General features: G+C 38.7%; 1 pseudogene; it reads left to right on the top strand.

Moving 5' to 3' along the window:
• The first annotated feature begins 19,751 nt into the window (after window positions 1-19,751).
• LOC113898101 lies at window positions 19,752-20,237 on the top strand (annotated as a pseudogene).
• The last annotated feature ends 500 nt before the right edge of the window (window positions 20,238-20,737 follow it).

The raw sequence follows: 20,737 nt of genomic DNA, 5'->3' as shown, positions 1-20,737 counted from the left end.
CTAGACTACTAGAAAACTAACCCTCTGCCAAGTCATTTCAGTCGTGTCCGACTCTGTGTGATCCCATAGACAGCAGCCCACCAGGCTCTGCTGTCCCTGGGATTCTCCAGGCAAGAACACTGGAGTGGGTTGCCATTTCCTTCTCCAATGCATGAAAGTGAAAAGTGAAAGTGAAGTCGCTCAGTTGTGTCTGACCCTCAGTGACCCCCTTGGACTGCAGCCTTCCAAGCTCCTCCATCCATGGGATTTTCCAGGCAAGAGTACTGGAGTGGGATGCCATTGCCTTCTCTGAGAACTAACCCTAGGGAGTATCAAATAGTTAGACCTCATACAAAAGAAACCACTTGAATACAAGACCTGGCATCACCCAACCATCATTAACACCCTGTGTAGGATGCTTCATCTAAACAAGAAACAAAACAAAAACACAAACCTAATCATCAGCAGACAGGATTACCACCTCACCCATCAGAGGAAAAACAAGCAAACAAATAAACAAAAACTCAGCACAAATCTCACCCTATATGAAGCTCACACAAACTACTGGACCAACCTTAGGAGGTCAGAAACCAAAAGGAAGAAAGAATTCAACCTTATTCAAGCAAAGAATTCAACTTTTCTTGAAGCCTGGGAAAAGGAAACCTCAAACACAATAACTTAAAAAAAAAAAAATGAAAAGGCAGAGAAATACTGCACAAATGAAGGAAAAAACTAGAAACACAGAAGTACAAATAAATGAAGAGGAAATAGGAAAATTACCTGAAAAAGAATTCAGAATAATGATAGTAAAGATCATCAAAAACCTTGAAAACAAAATGGAGAAAATGTAAGAATCATTTAACAAAGACCTGGGAGAATTAAAGAATAAACATACAGAGACAAACAACACAATTACTAAAATTAAAAATACTCTAGAAGGAACCAATATCTGAAGCAGAAGAGTGAATCAGTGAGCTGGAAGATAAAATGGTGGAAATAACTTCTGAAGAGCAAAATAAAATAAAGAATGAAAAGAGCTGAGGACAGTCTTAGAGACCTCTGGGCCCATATCAAATGCACCAACATTCGAATTATAGGTGTCCCAGAAGAAGAAGAAAAAAAGAAAGGGTATGAGAAAATTTTTGAAGAGATTATAGTTGAAAATTTCCCCACCATGGAGAAGGAAATAGTCAATCAAGTCCAAGAGGCACAAAGGGTCCCATACAGGATAAATCCAAGGAGAAACACACCAAGACATATACTAATCAAACTAACAAAGACTAAACACAAAGAAAGAATATTAAAAGCAGCAAGGGAGAAGCAACAGGTAACATACAAGGGAAACCCATATGTTTCACAGCTGAACTTTCGACAGAAACTCTGCAGGACAGAAGGGAATGGCAGGATATATTTAAAGTACTGAAAGGGAAAAATCTACAACCAAGATTACTGTACCTAGCAAGGATCTCTTTCAAAGTTGATGGAGAAATGAAAAGCTTTTCAGACAAGCAAAAGTTAAGAGAATTCAGTACCACCAAACTAGCTTTACAACAAATGTTAAACGGACTTACATAATCAAGAAACACCAAAGAAGAAAAAAGATCTACAAAATCAACCCCAAACAGTTAAGAATATGGCAATAGGAACACATATATCAATAATTACTTTAAATTTAAGTAGATTAAATGCTCCAACAAAAAGACACAGACTGGCTGAATGCATATAAAAACAAGACCCATATATATGCTGTCTACGATAAACCCAGTTCAGACCTAAAGACACATATAGATTGAAAGTGAGAGGATGGAAAAATATATTCCATGCACATAGGAAGCAAAAGAAAGCTGGTGTTCAGTTCAGTTGCTCAGTCGTGTCCGACTCTGTGACCCCATGAATTGCAGCACACCAGGCCTCCCTGTCCATCACCAACTCCCAGAGTTCACTCAGACTCACGTCCATCAAGTCGGTGATGCCATCCAGCCATCTCATCCTCTGCCATCCCCTTCTCCTCCTGCCCCCAGTCCCTCCCAACATCAAAGTCTTTTCCAACGAGTCAACTCTTCGCATGAGGTGGCCAAAGTACTGGAGTTTCAGCTTCAGCATCAGTCCCTCCAGTGAACACCCAGGACTGATCTCCTTTAGGATGGACTGATTGGATCTCCTTGCAGTCCAAGGGACTCTTGGGAAGCCCAAAAATTGAAAGTGAAAGTTGCATTTAGAATCAATACCTGCCAGAAATGCTCAGAGGGCTCAAACAAAACTTGTGTGCACCACGACCCAGAAACCCCACAGAGACTGAGACAGGAACTGTGTTTGAGTGTCTCCTGTGGAGGTATGGGTCAGCAGTGAACTGCCACAGGGGCAGGGGCTCTGGGTGCAGCAGACATGGGTACGTCATAAGCCCTCTTGCAGCAAATGATCATGGCTAGCCTTATCCACATGTTGTAGATTGGCAGAATTTGGCCATGTCATCTCAGTTCTCCATGTGGCCAAGTATCTTGCAAAAAGCTTACCAGAGGCATATTTACACCATGGTCTTTAGTTTCAAATGCATCAAGAAAGGTCAAGCCTCAATAGATAAATGCCTTTAAAGTCTCTGCTCTAATCAGCTTGATTTTGTCCTGTTGGCCAAAACAAAACACATGACCAAACTCAGAGTTCAGGGACAGAGAAATAGAATCAATTTTTTTTAACAGTACTTTATTATTTTTTTTCTTTTTTGATGTGGACCATTTAAAAAATCTTTATTGAATTTGTTACAATATTGCTTCTCTTAGATTTTGTTTTTTTGGCTGTGAGGCACATGGGATTTTAGCTCCCTGACCAGAGTTCACACCCACATGCCCTGCCTTGGAAGGTAAAGTCTTAACCACTGGACTGCCAGGAGTCCCTAGAGTTTATTTCTTGATGGAAACAGATGCAAAACCATATATATATATACACACATATGTGTATGTATATATATATATATATATATATATATATATATACACACACACACACACACACACACATGGATGTAAATATATATGTAGCCATTTTTTTCTAGAGTCCACGTTTTATTATTTACATTCTTCCCACAGAGAAATTATATTAACCCCAATTCTAAGATAATCAAAAGCCTTATCTGAATTATGACAACAAGCTTGAGGTTCAGTATCTCATTATATAAATCAAGTCTAAGAACAGTGGTAGTTCCTTGGATGTGGCTCCTTTGGCTCCATAGAGCCATGAACTAAAAGAATGAGTTACATATCTTCCACAAACCAAATATCCAATGGGGAGAGAACAGGTAGACTCAACTGATACTTTTTGTTCAAAGAGGTAAGGGAAGACCAATAGTAGCCATTGGCCCATAAAATATTTGAAATCTCACAGGACAAATATGTTCAGTTCAGTTCAGTTCAGTCGCTCAGTCGTGTCCGACTCTTTGTGACCCAATGAATCCCAGTACGCCAGGCCTCCCTGTCCATCACCAACTCCCAGAGTTCACTCAAACTCACGTCCATCGAGTCAGTGATGCCATCCAGCCATCTCATCCTCTGCTGTCCCCTTCTCCTCCTGCCCCCAATCCCTCCCAGCATCAGAGTCTTTTCCAATGAGTCAACTCTTCGCATGAGGTGACCAAAGTATTGGAGTTTCAGCTTTAGCATCATTCCTTCCAAAAAACACCCAGGGCTGATCTCCTTTAGAATGGACTGGTTGGATGTCCTTGTAGTCCAAGGGACTCTCAATAGTCTTTTCCAACACCACAGTTCAAAAGTATCAGTTCTTCGGTGCTCAGCTTTCTTCACAGTTCAACTCTCACATCCATACATGACCACTGGAAAAACCATAGCCTTGACTAGACAGACCTTTGTTGGCAAAGTAATGTCTCTGCTTTTGAATATGCTATCTAGGTTGGTCATAACTTTCCTTCCAAGGAGTAAGTGTCTTTTAATTTCATGGTTGCAATCACCATCTATAGTGATTTTGGAGCCCCCCAAAATAAAGTCAGCCACTGTTTCCACTGTTTCCCCATCTATTTGCCATGAAGTGATGGGACCAGATGCCATGATCTTCGTTTTCTGAATGTTGAGCTTTAAGCCAACTTTTTCACTCTCATCTTTCACTCCCTCATATCAGACAAAATAGGCTCAAAATAAAGATTACAAGAGATAAGGAAGGACACTACATATTGATAAAGGGATCAATCCAAGAGGAAGACATAACAATTGTAAATACCTATGTACCCAACACAGGAGCACCTCAATACATAAGAAAAACACTAACAGACATAAAAGGAGAAATTGACAGTAACAAAATAATAGTAGGAGACTTTAACACCCTACCCACACCAATGGACAGATCATCAAAACAGAAAATTAATAAGGAAAGACAAGTCTTAAATGATACATTAGATGAGATGGATCTCTTGATATCTTCAGGATATCCCATCCAAATGAAGAAGAATACACCTTCTTCTCAAGTGCACATGGAACATTCTATAAGATAGACTACATCTTGGATCACAAATCACACCTCAGTAAATTTAAGAAAATTGAAATCATATCAAGCATCTCTGACCCCAGCTATGAGACTAGATGTCAATTACAAGAAAAAAACCTGTAGGAAACACAAACACATTAAACAACACATTTCTTACCAACAGGTTACTGAAGAAATAAAAAAATTTCTAGAAACAAGTGACAATGAAAACACAACTCAAAACCTATGGGATACAGCAAAAGCAGTTCTAAGAGGGAAGTTTATAGCAATACAATCCTACCTCAAGAAACATGTCGAATAGACAATCTAACTTTACACTTAAAGCAACTGGAGAAAAAAGAACAAAGAAACACAAAATTAGTGGAAGGAAAGAAATCATAAAGTCTGAGCAGAAATAAATGAAAAAGAAATGAAAGAAACAATAGTAAAAATTAATAAAACTAAGCACTGGTTCTTTGAGAAGACAAACAAAATTGACAAACCCTTAGCCAGACTCATCAAGAAAAAAGAGAGAAGAATCAAATCAAAATTAGAAATGAAAAAGGAGAGGTTACAACAGACAATGCAGAAATACAAAAGATTATAAGAGACTATTAATGAACAACTATTTGTCAATAAAATAGATAACATTAGAAAAGTTCATCTTCCAAGACTGAACCAGGAAGAAATAGAAATTATGAACAACCCAATTAAAAGCACTGAAATTGAAGCTGTGATAAAAAATCTCCCAAAAAACAAAAGCCCAGGACCAGATGGTTTCACAGGAGAATCTATCAAACATTTAGAGAAGAGCTAATGCCTATACTTCTAAAATTCTTTCAAAAAGTCTCAGAGGAAGGAACACTTCCAAACTCATTCTATGAGGCCACCATCACTCTGATACCAAAACCAGACAAAGATAATACAAAAAGAGAAAACTACAGGCCAATATCACTGGTGAACATAGATGTGAAAATCCTCAACAAAATTTTAGCAAACAGAATTCAGCAACACATCAAAAAGCTCAAACACCATGATCAAGTTGGGTTTATTCCAGGGATGCAAGGATTCTTCAATATGCAGAAATCAATCAATGTGATACACCATATTAACAAATTGAAAGATAAAAACCATATGATAATCTCAACAGATGCAGAAAAAGCCCTTGGTAAAATGCAGCACCCATCCATTTATGATTAAAACTCTTCAAAAAATGGGCATAGAAGGAAGCTACCTCAATATGGTAAAGGCCATATATGATAAGCCTACAGCAAACATTATTCTCAATGGTGAAAAATTGAAAGCTTCCCCCTAAGATCAGGAACAAAACAAGGGTGTCCACTTTTATCACTATGATTCAACATAGTTTTGGAGGTCCTAGCTGCAGTAATCAGAGAAGAAAAAGAAATAAAAGGAATCCAGATTGGAGAAGAAGAAATAAAGCTCTGTTTGCAGATGACATGATACTGTACATAGAAAACCCTAAAGATAGTATCAGAAAATTACTAGAGTTCATCAGTGGATTTAGCAAAGTTGCAGGATACAAAATCAATACACAGAAATTACTTGCATTTCTATATAATAACAATGAAAAATCAGAAAGAGAAATTAAGGAACCAATCCCATTCACCATTGCAACAAAAAGAATTAAATATCTAGGCATAAACTTACCTAAGGAGACAAAGGAACTGTACACAGAAAATTATAAGACACTCATGAAAGAAATAAAAAATGACATAAACAGATGGAGAGATATTCTATGTTCCTGGGTAGGAAGAATCAATATTATGAAAATGACTATGCTGCCAAATGCAATCTACAGATTTAATGTGATCCCTATCATATTACCAATGGTATTTTTCACAGAACTAGAACAAAAAATTTCAAAATTCATATGGAAACACAAAAGACCCTGAATAGCCAAAGCAGTCTTAAGAAAGAATGGAGCTGGAGGAATCAACCTTCCTGACTTCAGATTATACTACAAAGCTATAGTCATCAAGACAGTATGGTCCTGGCACAAAAACAGAAATACAAACCAATGGAACAAGATAGAAGGGCCAGAAATAAACCCATGCACCTATGGGTACCTTATTTTTGACAAAGGAGGCAAGAATATACAATGGGGCAAAGACAGCCTCTTCAATAAATGGTGCTGGAAAAACTGGACAACTACATGTAAAAGAATGAAATTAGAACACTTCCTAACACCACACACAAAGATAAACTGAAGATGAATTAAAGACCTAAATGTAAGGCCAGAAACTATAAAACTCTTAGAGAAAAACATAGGCAGAACACTAGATGACATAAATCAAAGCAAGACCCTCTATGAGCCACCTCCTAGAGTAATAGAAATAAAAACAAAAGTAAACAAGTGGGACCTGATTAAACTTAAGAGTTTTTGCACAGCAAAGGAAACTATAAGCAAGGTAAAAAGGCAATTCTCAGAATGGGTGAAAATAATAGCAAATGAAACAGCTGACAAAGATTAATTTCCAAAATAAACAAGCAGCTCATACAACTCAATGCCAGAAAAACAAAAACCCAATCAAAAAGTGGAAAAAGGCCTAAAAAGACATTTCTCCAAAGAAGACATACAGATGGCTAAGAAACACATGAAAAGATGCTCAATATCGCTCTTTATTAGAGAAATGCAAATCAAAACTACAATGAGATATCACCTTACACTGGTCAGAGTGGCCCTCATCAAAATGCCTACAAACAATAAATGCTGGAGAGGGTGTGGAGAAAAGGGTACACTCTTGCACTGTTGGTAGGAATGTAAATTGATACAGCCACTATGGAAGATGGTATGAAGATTCCTTAAAAAACTAGAAATAAAACCACCATATGACCCAGCAATCCCACTCCTAGGCATATACCCTGAGGAAACCAAAATTGAAAGAGAAACATGTATCCCATTGTTCACTGCAGCACTATTTACAATAGCTAGAACAAGGAAGCAACCTAGATGTCCATTGATGAATGAATAAAGAAGTTGTGGTACATATACACAATGGACTATTACTCAACCATAAAAGGGAATATATTTGAGTCCATTCTAATGAGGTGGATGAACATATTATACACAGTGAAGTGAGTCAGAAAGAGAAAGATAAATACAGTATTTTAATGCATATATGCAGATGACACCACCCTTATGGCAGAAAGTAAAGAGGAACTAAAAAGCCTCTTGATGAAAGTGAAAGAGGAGAGTGAAAAAGTTGGCTTAAAGCTCAACATTCAGAAAACGAAGATCAAGGCATCTGGTCCCATCACTTCATGGGAAATAGATGGGGAAACAGTAGAAACTGTATCTGTATAAATAGTATATAAACAGAAACAGTATAAACATAAACTGTATTATTTTTCTGGGCTCCAAAATCACTGCAGATGGTGACTGCAGCCATGAAATTAAAAGACGCTTACTCTTTGGAAGAAAAGTTATGACCACCCTAGATAGCATATTGAAAAGCAGAGACATTACTTTGCCAACAAAGGTCCATCTAGTCAAGGCTATGGTTTTTCCAGTGGTCATGTATGGATGCGAGAGTTGGACTGTGAAGAAGGCTGAGCACCAAAGAATTGATGCTTTTAAACTGTGGTGTTGGAGAAGACTCTTGAGAGTCCCTTAGACTGCAAGGAGATCCAACCAGTCCATTCTAAAGGAGATCGGTCCTGGGTGTTCTTTGGAAGGAATGATGCTAAACTGAAACTCTAGTACTTTGGCCACCTTATGTGAAGAGTTGATTCATTGGAAAAGACTCTGATGCTGGGAGGGATTGGGGGCAGGAGGAGAAGAGGATGGCAGAGGATGAGATGGCTGGATGGCATCACCTACTCGATGGACGTGAGTTTGCGTGAACTCCGGGAGATGGTGATGGACAGGGAGGCCTGGCGTGCTGCGATTCATGGTGTCACAGAGTCGGACACGACTGAGCAAATGAACTGAACTGAATGCATGTATCTGGAATATAGAAAAATGGTACTGAAGAGTTTATTTACAGGGCAACAGTGGAGAAGCAGACATAGAGAATAGACTTATGGACATGGGAAGAGGAGAGGGTGAGATGTATGGAAAGAGTAACATGGAAACTTACATTACCATATGTAAAATAGATAGACAACAGGAATTTGCTGTATGGCTCAGGAAACTCAAACCGGGGCTCTGTATCAACCTAGAGGGGTGTGATGGGGGAGGGAAATGGGAGGGAGATTCAAAAGGGAGGAGATATATGTACACCTATGGCTGATTCACAGAGAAGGCAATGGCGCCCCACTCTAGTACTCTTGCCTGGAGAATCCCAGGGATGGAGGAGCATGCAGCATGGTGGGCTGCAATCCATGGGGTCGCTAAGAGTCGGACACGACTGAGCGACTTCACTTTCACTTTTCACTTTCAGGCATTGGAGAAGGAAATGGCAACCCACTCCAGTGTTCTTGCCTGGAGAATCCCAGGGAGGGAGGAGCCTGGTGGGCTGTGGTCTATGGGGTGGCACAGAGTCGGACACAACTGAAGTAACTTAGCAGCAGCAGCATGGCTGATTCATATTGAGGCTTGAAATTTTGTAAAGCAATTATCCTTAAATAAATAAATAAATAAAAATAACTGTAGTGAAAAAATGTAAAATTTCAGAGAACAAAAAAATTAGAGAAATTTGTTTTCTATTCTAGCATTTACTATTTTCAATGACAACACTTGATTGGGTTTATTTCCATGCATTTAATATGGAAAGCCCCTAAGGAAAGATTTTTGGGTGGATAAAAGATATTTTGGGGGTAAAAGAGTTTGGGGGGGGTAAAAATTTGGGTTAGTCTGCAGTGACCTGTTCTTGATGAAGCCATTCTAATTCTGGTCTTCATGCTTCCTTTTCTAAATGTTCAGGTATTCTTTTAAAAAACGTATCCCTTCTAGGATTTTTGTCAGCCCCCGTGATCTGTAATTCAATAAATCTAACTTCCTTTTCTGAAAACTGGAGCAACACTTTCCATTCTTCAGTCTCCTGGCACCTCTCCTGTTTTCCATGGTTTCCCAATGATTACCCACAGTAATTACAGCCATACGTTCTCTATGTTGCCTGCCTGAGATGTAGTTGAGCCAGGCCAAGGGATTTGAAATAATCAGAGCAACTAGAATCTCTCTCATGATTTCTCCTGCTTCCTAGGTTTCAAATCACTCTAATATTTACTCCCCACTTTTCCTGATCCCATGAGTTAGCAGAGACAGATGCTTATGAGATCTTTAATAGTTGCCAAAGTTTACATCTAATTCCAGGTCTTTGGAAGGACCTGCACCTAATCTTCAGAGGCAGAGTCAAAGGCTCATTCTGATACACAACTAATAAAAAATATTTTATATTCTTAGAAGTTGCTCACAACTGTGATGTTTCTCTTCTGTGGCCACCAGAACCACAAAGACCATGGAAGTCTATTATTGCTTGTTTTACTGTTTATTGAGTATATTTATTTAATAATCATGACATAAAGCTTAAAAAGCCTGGTGCCAGCAGTTGTAGTTCAAGATGGCCATGTAGGAGTATCCTAAACTGACCTTCTTCACTGACATGCCACTTCTAAAGCTACATTTAGAAAAATTTCCTCTGAAAGAAACCTGAAAACTAGGTGAGCAATTTCTACACATTGGGTAAATGAGAAACCCTCACACTGAAATAGGTAGGAGAGGCTGAGACACAATCTCATTGTAATCCCCACCCCGGCATGGAGACCTACAAGTGGAAGGGAACTCACAAGTCAGTGTTTCTCTGAAAAGAAAGTGAAAGTGAAAGTCACTCAGTTGTGTCTGACTCTTTGCAAATCCATGGACTATACAGTCCATGGAATTCTCCAGGCCAATATACTGGAGTGGGTAGCCTTTCCCTTCTCCAGGGGATCTTCCCAACCCAGGGATCAAACCCAGGTCTCCCATATTGCAGATGGGTTCTTTACCAGCTGAGCCACAAGGAAAGCCAAAGAATACTGGAGTGGATAGCCTATCCCTTATCCAGGGGAATCTTCCCGACTCAGGAATTGAACCTGGCTCTCCTGCATTGCAAGAGTATTCTTTACCAACTGAGCTATCAGGGAAGCCCCTGTTTCTCTCTGAGGAGCTACTGATTTGAAATCTGTATCAGGCATCCCAACTTTTAAGACCTGATCCTAACAGATGAGTCCCCAAAATATCTAGCTTTGAAAACCAATGTGTCCACAAGCCCCACAAGGCTCTAGTGAGAAACAACTCTTTGAGGGCTTGCACAGACTTATCTGGCTACTCCCAAGGTCCAGAGCTGAGGCAGCTGATTGAAAAATGCTCTGTCTTCCTGTGAAAGAGTCCTATTTACTTATCTTCATAACTGTGACCTGAGAGCGGACTTCTAACCAAAAATACATGTAAGGACCTACTATAACCCTCTCCAAAGACCCTGGGGAGTAGGTAATACCTTCATCTTCTTTCTCTGCCTCACTGCCAGTCATCAGTATGTCTCAGAAAGGAATTTGTACACACATCTGGTGCCCCCTTTCTGCAGCTTCCACCCAGGGAACATCCATTGGTCACCTGGCTCTGGTGGCCAGCAGGGTCTATGTTTGCAAGTCCCAGGGCACTGTAGCAAGTGGAGAAACAGTTTCTAAGCATAGCACAGTGGTAGTAGACTAAAATACACTCTGAATCTTTCTGTGAAAGCTTATCTTTCTAGATGTGGCTTGATGGTTTATAATTAAATACAGATTTAAGGACTTAGTACTATCCTCTCCAGAGACTGGGGAGACAGATGGGTGTGATCTTTGTGCTCCCCCTTTGCCCAGACCCATGGTGCTGGTATCTTTGAGAAAGGAGCTTGTGTACATATCTGGTGTCCTGGTTTTTGTGGCTGCCACCAAGAAGACACATCCCTTGACAGCCTAGATTTGGTGGCTAGTAGGACTTTGTGTTCTCAGATTCAACAGGATGGTAACAAACAATAAAACAGTTCTTAACTGTTACCCTAGAGGTCAATGCAGTGGGAAGAGATAGACATGGCATTTCATGGTTTTCCCAAGCCAGATTTGCATACTTTAAAACCTGCTCGATGAGAGTCTGGTTTCTAGTCAGCTTGAATCTAGGTGCCAACTGAACTCCTCCCCATTGGGACACTGACAGGTCTTTGCACACCTTCAACTATGGGGAGCCACTAGGAATGAAGTTGGCTCCTTGGGTAATCAGAGCTTTGAAAGACAATCAAGAGTTAGGACAAGGCTGATCACCTGTATGAGGCTACTCCTTCAAGGCTGGAAGAAGTGGTTGTTTTATCTAATGCATATATGAGAAAAGAGAAGGAAAATGAAGAAAAAGAGGGAAAAAATAGATTTTAAGACAAAGACTATAATAATAAGAATTTAAGACAAAAAGACTAATAAGAGACTGTTTTATCTAATGCATATATGAGAAAGAGAAGGAAAATGAAGAAAAAGAGGAAAAAATAGATTTTAAGACAAAGACTGTAATAATAGCCTTTACCCAATAATAAACAGGTTAATTGAACAAGAAGCTGTGGGATTTGTAAATATTTCTACACCTAAAATTGGAGCACTTAAAGATATAAAACAAGTATTAACAGACCTAAAGGGAGAAATGATGCCAACAGCTGACTCATTTTTAAAGGCCCTGATGCTCAGAAGGATTGAGGGCAGAAGGAGAAGAGGGTGTCAGAGGATGAGATGGCTGGATGGCATCACAGATGCAAAGGACATGAACTTGGGCAAACTTCAGGAGATGGTGAGGGACAGGGAGGCCTGTTGTGCTGCAGTCCATGGGGTCTCAAAGAGTCAGACATGACTGGGTGACTGAACAACAACAATAACAAAAGAAGAAATAGATAACAACATAACAATATTAAGAGATTAAATAGTCCATCTTTCTTCAATGAATAGATCATGTAGACCAAAAAAAAAAAAAAATCAATAAGGAAATATTGGTCTTAATAACATGTTATACAAGATACACTTAAGAGACATATACAAAAAATTCTGTTTAAAAGCAACAGAATATACATCTTCTCAAGAGTATATAGTACATTCTCCAGAATAAATTATATCTTAGGCCACAAAAGATATCTTAATAGATTTAAAATCATAACCTTTTTTGACCACAACATTATGAAACTAAAAATAATTACCAGGAGAAAACTGGAAAATTCACAAATATGTGAAGATTATACAACATGCTAGTGAATAACCAATGGGTCAAAGAAAAATAAAAAAGAAATAAAAACATAACTTGAGACAAATGAAAACATGATATACCAAAATTATGGGTTGCACCAAAAGCAGTTTAACAGAAAAGTTTCTAGTGATAAATGCCTACATCAAGAAACATTTCAGATAAACATGTAACTTCACACCTCAAGGAACTAGAAAAATAAAAACTAAGTCTAAAAGTTAGTAGAAAAGGAAAGAAAGGTGGAGTGAAAATAATGAAATAGAGACTAAAAACATGATAAAAAATATCAATAAAATTAAGAACTGGCTGTTTAAAAAGTTAAACAAAATAGACAAACCTTAGCTAGATTCACTGAGAAACAGAGGCAGGACTCATAAAACCAAAGTGAAAGAGGGGACATTATCACTGATACTACAGAGGATACTATAAAGGATCATAAAAGGTTACTATGAACAATTATATGCCAACAAACCGGACAACTTAGAAGACAAAATTTTAAATATAGCCTAGAAACATACAACTTACCAAACAGAATCATGAAATATAGAAAGTTTAAATAAACCAATTTCTAGTAAGGATACTGAATCAGTAATCAAAAATCTCTCAACAAATACCCACGACATGATGGCTTCACTGATGAATTCTAACAAATATTTAAAGAAAAATTAATACGAATTCTTCTTAAGTTCTTTCAAAAAATAGAAAAGAATGAGCCAATCTAAAACTAATTTTATGAGGCCAACATCACTCAGAAACCAACACCAGATAAGGACCCCAAAAGAAAAAGAAAGTTGCAGGTCAATATCCCTGATTAACATAGATGTAAACATGCTGTAAAGAGCAATATTGCATAGGAACCTGGAATGTTAGGTCCATGAATCAAGGCAAATTGGAAGTGGTCAAACAGGAGATGGCTAGAGTGAACATTGACATCCTAGGAATTAATGAACTAAGATGGACTGGAATGGGTGAATTTAACTCAGATGACCATTATATCTACTACCGTGGGCAGGAATCCCTTAGAGGAAATGGAGTAGCCATCATGGTCAACAAAAGAGTCCGAAAGGCAGTACTTGGATGCAATCTCAAAAACGACAGAATGATCTCTGTTTATTTCCAAGGCAAACCATTCAATATCACGGTAATCCAGTCTATGCCCTGACCAGCAACACTGAAGAAGTTGAAGTTGAAGGGTTCTATGAAGACCTATAAGATCTTCTAGAACTAACACTCAAAAAAGATGTCCTTTTCATTATAGGGGACTGGAAAGCAAAAGTAGGAAGTCAAGAAACACCTGGAGTAACAGGCAAATTTGGCCTTGGAATACGGAATGAAGCATGGCAAAGGCTAATAGAGTGTTGCTAGGAGAACGCACTGGTCATAGCAAACACCCTTTTCCAACAACACGAGAAGACTCTACACATGGACATCACCAGATGGCCAACACTGAAGTCAGATTGATTATATTCTTTGCAGCCAAAGATGGAGAAGCTCTATACAGTCAGCAAAAACAAAACTGGGAGCTGACTGTGGCTCAGATCATGACTTCCTTATTGCCAAATTCAGACTTAAATTGAAGAAAGTGGGGAAAACCACTAGACCAATCAGGTATGACCTAAATTAAATCCCTTAAGATTAAGTGGAAGTGAGAAATAGATTTAAGGGACTAGATCTGATAGACAGAGTGTCTGATGAACTATGACACTGTACATGACATTGTACAGGAGACAGGGATCAAGACCATCCTGAAGAAAAAGAAATGCAGAAAGGCAAAATGGTTGTCTGAGGAGGCCTTACAAATAGCTGTGAAAGAAGAGAAGCAAAAAGCAAAGCAGAAAAGGAAAGATATACCCATTTGAATGAAGACTTCCAAAGAACAGCAAGGAGAGATAAGAGAGCCTTCCTCAGTGATCATGCAAAGAAACAGAGGAAAACAATAGAATGGGAAAGACTAGAGATCTCTTCAAGAAAATTAGAGATACCAAGGGAACATTTCATGCAAAGATGGGCTCGATAAAGGACAGAAATGGTATGGACCTAACAGAAGCAGAAGATATTAAGAAGAGGTGGCAAGAATTCACAGAAGAACTGTACAAAAAAGATCTTCACGACCCAGATAATCATGATGGTGTGATCACTCACCTAGAGCCAGACGTAGTGGAATGTGAAGTCAAGTGTGCCTTAGGAAGCATCTCTACCAACAAAGCTAGTGGAGGTGATGGAATTCCAGTTGAGCTATTTCAAAACTTAAAAGATGATGCTGTGAAAGTGCTGCACTCAAAATGCCAGCAAATTTGGAAAATTCAGCAGTGGCCACAGGACTGGAAAAGGTCAGTTTTCATTCCAATCCCAAAGAAAGGCAATGCCAAAGAATGCTCAAACTACCGCACAATTGCACTCATCTCACATGCTAGTAAAGTAATGCTCAAAATTCTCCAAGCCAGGTTTCAGCAATATGTGAACTGTGAACTTGCAGATGTCCAAGCTGGTTTTAGAAAAGGCAGAGGAACCAGACATTAAATTGCCAACATCCTCTGGATCATCAAAAAAGCAAGAGAGTTCCAGAAAAACATCTATTTCTGCTTTATTGACTATTCCAAAGCCTTTGACTGTGTAGATCACAACAAACTGTGGAAAATTATGAAGGAGATGGGGATACCAGACCACCTGACCTGCCTCTTGAGAAATCTGTGTGCAGGTCAGGAAGCGATAGTTGGAATTGGACATGGAACAACAGACTGGTTCCAAAATTGGAAAGGAGTACATCAAGGCTGTATAATGTCACCATGCTTATTTAAGTTATACGCAGAGTACATCATGAGGACCCCGGATGGATGAAGCACAAGCTGGAATCAAGACTGCCCGGAGAAATATCAATAACCTCAGATATGCAGATGACACCAACCTTATGGCAGAAAGTGAAGAAGAACTAAAGAGCCTCTTGATGAAAGTGAAAGAGGAGAGTGAAGAAGCTGGCTTAAAGCTCAACATTCAGGAAACTAAGATCATGTCATCCAGTCCCATCACTTCTTGGCAAATAGATGGGGAAACAGTGGAAATAGTGGCTGACTTTATTTTTCTGGGCTCCAAAATCACTGCAGATGGTGATTGCAGCCATGAAATTAAAAGATGCTTACTCCTTGGAAGGAAAGTTATGACCAACCTAGACAACATTCAAAAGCAGAGACATTACTTTGCCAACAAAGGTCCATTTAGTCAAGGCTATAGTTTTTCAAGTGGTCATGTATGGATGTGAGATTTGGATTGTAAAGAAAGCAGAGCACTGACTAATTGATACTTTTCAACTGTGGTGTTGGAGAAGACTCTTAAGAGTCCCTTGGACTGCAAGGAGATCCAACCAGTCCCATCCTAAAGGAGATCAGTCCTGAGTATTCATTGGAAGGACTGATGTTGAAGCTGAAATCCAATACTTTGGCCACCTGATGTGAAGAGCTGACTCATTTGAAAAGACCCTGATGCTGGGAAAGATTGAAGGCAGGAGGAGGAAGGGATGACAGAGGATGAGATGGTTGGATATCATCACTGACTTGATAGACATGAGTTTGGAAAACTTCAGGAGTTGGTGATGGACAGGGGGGCCTGGTGTGCTGCAGTCCATGGGGTCACAAAGAGTTGGACACGACTGAATTAGTGAATTGAACTGAAACGTGCTCAGCAAAATATTAGCAGACCAAATTCTAAAAAACATTAAAAGGACCATACCCCACGGTCAACTGAGATTTATTCTAGGGATGCAGTAATGGCTCAATACCCACAAAAATCAATGTGATATACCACATTAACAAAATGTAAGATAAAAATCACATAGTCATCTTAACATGCAGAAAAATATTTTTATAAAATTTGCATCCATTTATAATAAAAACTTTGACACACTGGGTAAAGAGGGGATGTACCTCAATAGAATAAAGGCCATATATGACAGACTCACAGCTAATAATATACTCGACAGTGATAAGCTGAAATCTTTTCCTCTAAGATCAGTAACAAGACAAGGATGCTGCCTCTTATCAGTCTTTTTCAACATAGTATTGGAAATCCTAGCCACATAAATCAGACAAGAAAAAGAAAAGTCACTCAAATTGGAAAGGAAAAAGTAAAACTGTCACTATTTTTGGATGACAAATTATAGAAAACCCTAAAAACCCCACCAAAAAACTATTAGAATAGTGAACTCAGTAACACTGCAGAATACAAAAAGCAGTTGAATACATTAAAAATGAACTATTAAAAAGAGAAATTAAGAAATTAATCTCATTTACATTGCCTTAAAAAGGATAAAATACCTAGGCATGAAATTAACCAAAAAGTTGAAAGACCTATATACTGAAAACTACAAAATATTAATGAAGAAATTAGGGAGGACACAAATAAGTGAAAAGATTCCATGATCATTGATTGGAAGAATACTGTTCAAATGTCCATACTGACCAAAGTAACCTACAGGTTTTAACACAATCCTTATCAAAATTTCAATGGCATTGTTCACAGGAATAGAACAAACAATTCTAAAATTTGCTTTGAACCACAGAAGATCCCCCAATAACCAAAGAAGTCTTGAGAAAAAACAAAACTGGAGGTATCATGCTCCCTGATTTCTAATACTGTTGCAGACTATAGTAATCAAAACAGAGTGATATTGGCATAAAAACAGACACACAGATCAATGAAAGAAAATAACCCCAAAATAAACCCACATATTTATGAACAATTTATGTATGACAAAGGAGGCAAGGATATAAAATGGGCAGAAAGCCCCTTCAATAAATACTGCTGGGAAAACCAGACAGCTATCTGTCAAAGAATGAAACTAGACAATATTTTCCACCATACACAAAAATTAACTCAAGTGATTAGAGACTTAAATGTAAACCATGGAATCATAAAACTTCCAGGAGAAAACAAAGCAGTGAGCCACTTGACACTGGTCTTGATGATGATTTTTTTGGATTTGACACCAAAAACAAAGACAGAAAAAATAAAAACAAGCAAGTGCAGCTGCAAGAAACTAAGATGCCCCTGCACAGCAAAGGAAACTATCAACAAAACTAAAAGGCAAACGATAAATGGGAGATAATATTTGCAAATCATGTATCAGATAAGGGCTTCTTATGTCAAATATTTACTATATAAAGAACTCACATAACTCACTGGCAAACAATCTGATTGAGAAGCTGGAAGAGGATCTGAATAGACATTTTTTCCAAAGAGGACATACAGATGGCCAACAGGTACATAAAAAGATGATCAACATCACTAATCATTAGAGAAATGCAAATCAAAACCACAATGAGATATCACCTCATACATTAGAAAGGCTATTATCAGAAGGGTAAGAAATGTTAAGCATTGGTAAGGATGTGGAGAAAAGGCAACTCTCATGCAGTGTTGGTGGGAATACAAACTGGTGTAGCTGCTGTGGAGAACAGTATTGAGGTTCCTCAAAAAATTAAAATTTGAACTACCATACAATCCTGTAATTCCACGTTGGGGTATTTATCCAAAGAAAATAAAAACATTAGCTGGAAAACTTATCTACACTTTCATGTTCATTGCAGCAGAGCCAAGATACAGAAAAATTTAAGTGCCCACTGATGGATAAACCAGATGTGGTGTGTGCGTGCATGCGTGTGTGTGTGTGTGTGTGTGTGTGTGTGTGTGTGTGTGTGTGTGTATAGTTGTTCAGTCACTAAATCATGTCCAGTTCTTTTTCAACCCCATGTACTATAGCCCACCAGGCTCCTCTGTCCCTGGGATTTCCCAGACAGGAATACTGGAGTGGGTTGCCATTTCTTTCTCCAGGGGATCTTCCTGATCCAGAGATCAAACTTGCATCTCCTATTTAGCAAGTGGATTCCTTACCACTGAACCACCTGGGCAGGCCATACCACCTGGGCAGGCCACATATGTACAGTGTGAGTGTGTTTTTGGAATGAGAAATCAAATATTTATATATATGTATACACACACATAAATGGATAAAGATGTGGTATATGTATACACACAATGGAATATTATACAGCCATAAATAGAATGAAATCTTGCCATTTGCAATAACATCAATGGAAATTAAGGGCCTTATGATAAGTGAAATAAGTCAGAGAAAGATGAATACTGTATGTTCTCATGTGTGAAATCTTAAAAACAAACAATAATGAAAAAGTTTATAGATTCAAAGAAGGGACTGGTGGTTGCCATTAAGTGGTGGGTGAAGGGTGGGTAGAATGGGTGAAGGGAGTCAAAAGGTACACACTTCCAGTTATAAAATATTCTGGAGATGTAATTTATAGCATGATTACTATAGTTAATGATACTGTATTGCACATTTGAAAATTGGTATGCTAAGAATAAATTTTTAAAATTCTCATCACAAAGAAGAAAGAAATATGTAACTATATGTAGTGATGGAATACATTAACTAGACTTATTGCAGTGGTCATTTCACAATATTACACAAATATTGAATGTTGTACAGTTGAGCCTAATATAATGATACATGTCAATTATATCTATCATTAAAAAAAGAAAGAAGCCTTGGTGGTCCAGTGGTTAAGACTCCATGCTTCCAAGAAGGGAGTGTGGATTCATCCCTGATTGGGGAACTAAGATCCCACACGACATGTAGTGCTGCCAAAATAAAAAGACCACCTGATGCCATTTTCTTAATGAAAAGAACCTGAACTGTTTTTGTTTGCTTGTTTATTTCATTTTGCTTTTATTCTCTCACTTAAATATTGATGTTATAATGATTACTAATGATTAGATATCTCATTTCACAAGCAAGTAATAGTAAAATAAACTTTAAGATTACAGCCTAATTGGAATGAGAAATCTAAATCTTTGGGTTATACACTGGAATATAAAGGTGAAAAAAGAGACATTGCATTCACAGATCCTGTGGATCTGTCTCTTGCTTCAACAGTGCTTGGATAGAACATACCCAGGGACACCCCTTACTCCAGCCTCCGATTATCCTCCAACTATATTCTTCTAGTCGCAACTTTCAGAATCAGCCACTCAGCTGTCCTCAATCACTGGGCCAAGTTAACACCATTTTTTGAGCTTAAATTCTTATTACTGATCAACCATGAGCTCCCACATTCATAGGAATTATTACACCAAGGTAGAGGCCACTGTCATAGCCGCCTGGTCAACATGCATCTGCAGGCCTCCTACACCTCCCTCTCTTTGGGCTTCTATTTCAACCTTGACAATGTGGCTGTGTAGGGTGTGGGCCACTTTTTCCATGAATTGGACGAGGAGGAGCATGAAGGCACCCAGCGTCTCTTGAAAATCCAAAACCAGTACAGCGGCCGCACCCTGTCCCATGACACACAGAAGCCATCTCAAGATGAGTGGGGTAAAACACAGGATACTATGGAAACCTCTCTTCTTTTGGAGAGGAATCTGAAGCAGGCCCTTTGGGATCTGCATGGCCTGAGTTCTGCCCGTACAGACTCCCTACCTCTGTGACTTCCTGGAGAGCCACTTCCTAGGTGAGGAGATGAAACTCATCCAGAAGATGGGTGACCAACTGACCAACCTCCGCAGGCTGGGCAAGAATCTCTTCTAAAGCCTCACCCACAACCACAACTAAGAGGCTTGGAGCCCAGGGGCCTTTGAGGAGTCTCTCTGGTATAAGGACTTCTGCCTGAAGCCCCCTCTCTGCAGCCACTTGGCAGCTTTTTAACCACCTTGGAGCATTCTCCCGAGGCTTAGACCAAATAGAAACCATAAAGATTTTTGCAGCAAGAAAAGAATATCTGTCTTATATTAAACAAACACAATCATCAGGCCTTTGATGCTGTTTTTCCCCATTAACATTTCTGACATCAGAACATAAAACGAGTTCCCACAAAGAAAATTTGATAAAAAACAACCAGGATACAAGCGTTGTTTTAAGAACACTATTCTTTTGATCCCCCAAGTCTAATGCTTGTCAGACACTTAGTAGCCACATAAAAATGTTTGCTTAATTGAGTTTACATGCCACATGATAAAAAAAATGCAAGTTAAATCTTGGACTCTGAAAACCATTATAGTTATTTCACAGATATCAATGATTCAAGGAAA

This window comes from Bos indicus x Bos taurus, chromosome 1 (genome assembly GCF_003369695.1).
Source record: "Bos indicus x Bos taurus breed Angus x Brahman F1 hybrid chromosome 1, Bos_hybrid_MaternalHap_v2.0, whole genome shotgun sequence".
In the NCBI taxonomy this organism is placed as follows: domain Eukaryota; kingdom Metazoa; phylum Chordata; class Mammalia; order Artiodactyla; family Bovidae; genus Bos; species Bos indicus x Bos taurus.
The sequence above is the reverse complement of the archived record's forward strand: the minus strand, read 5'-3'. Positions and strand labels throughout refer to the sequence as shown.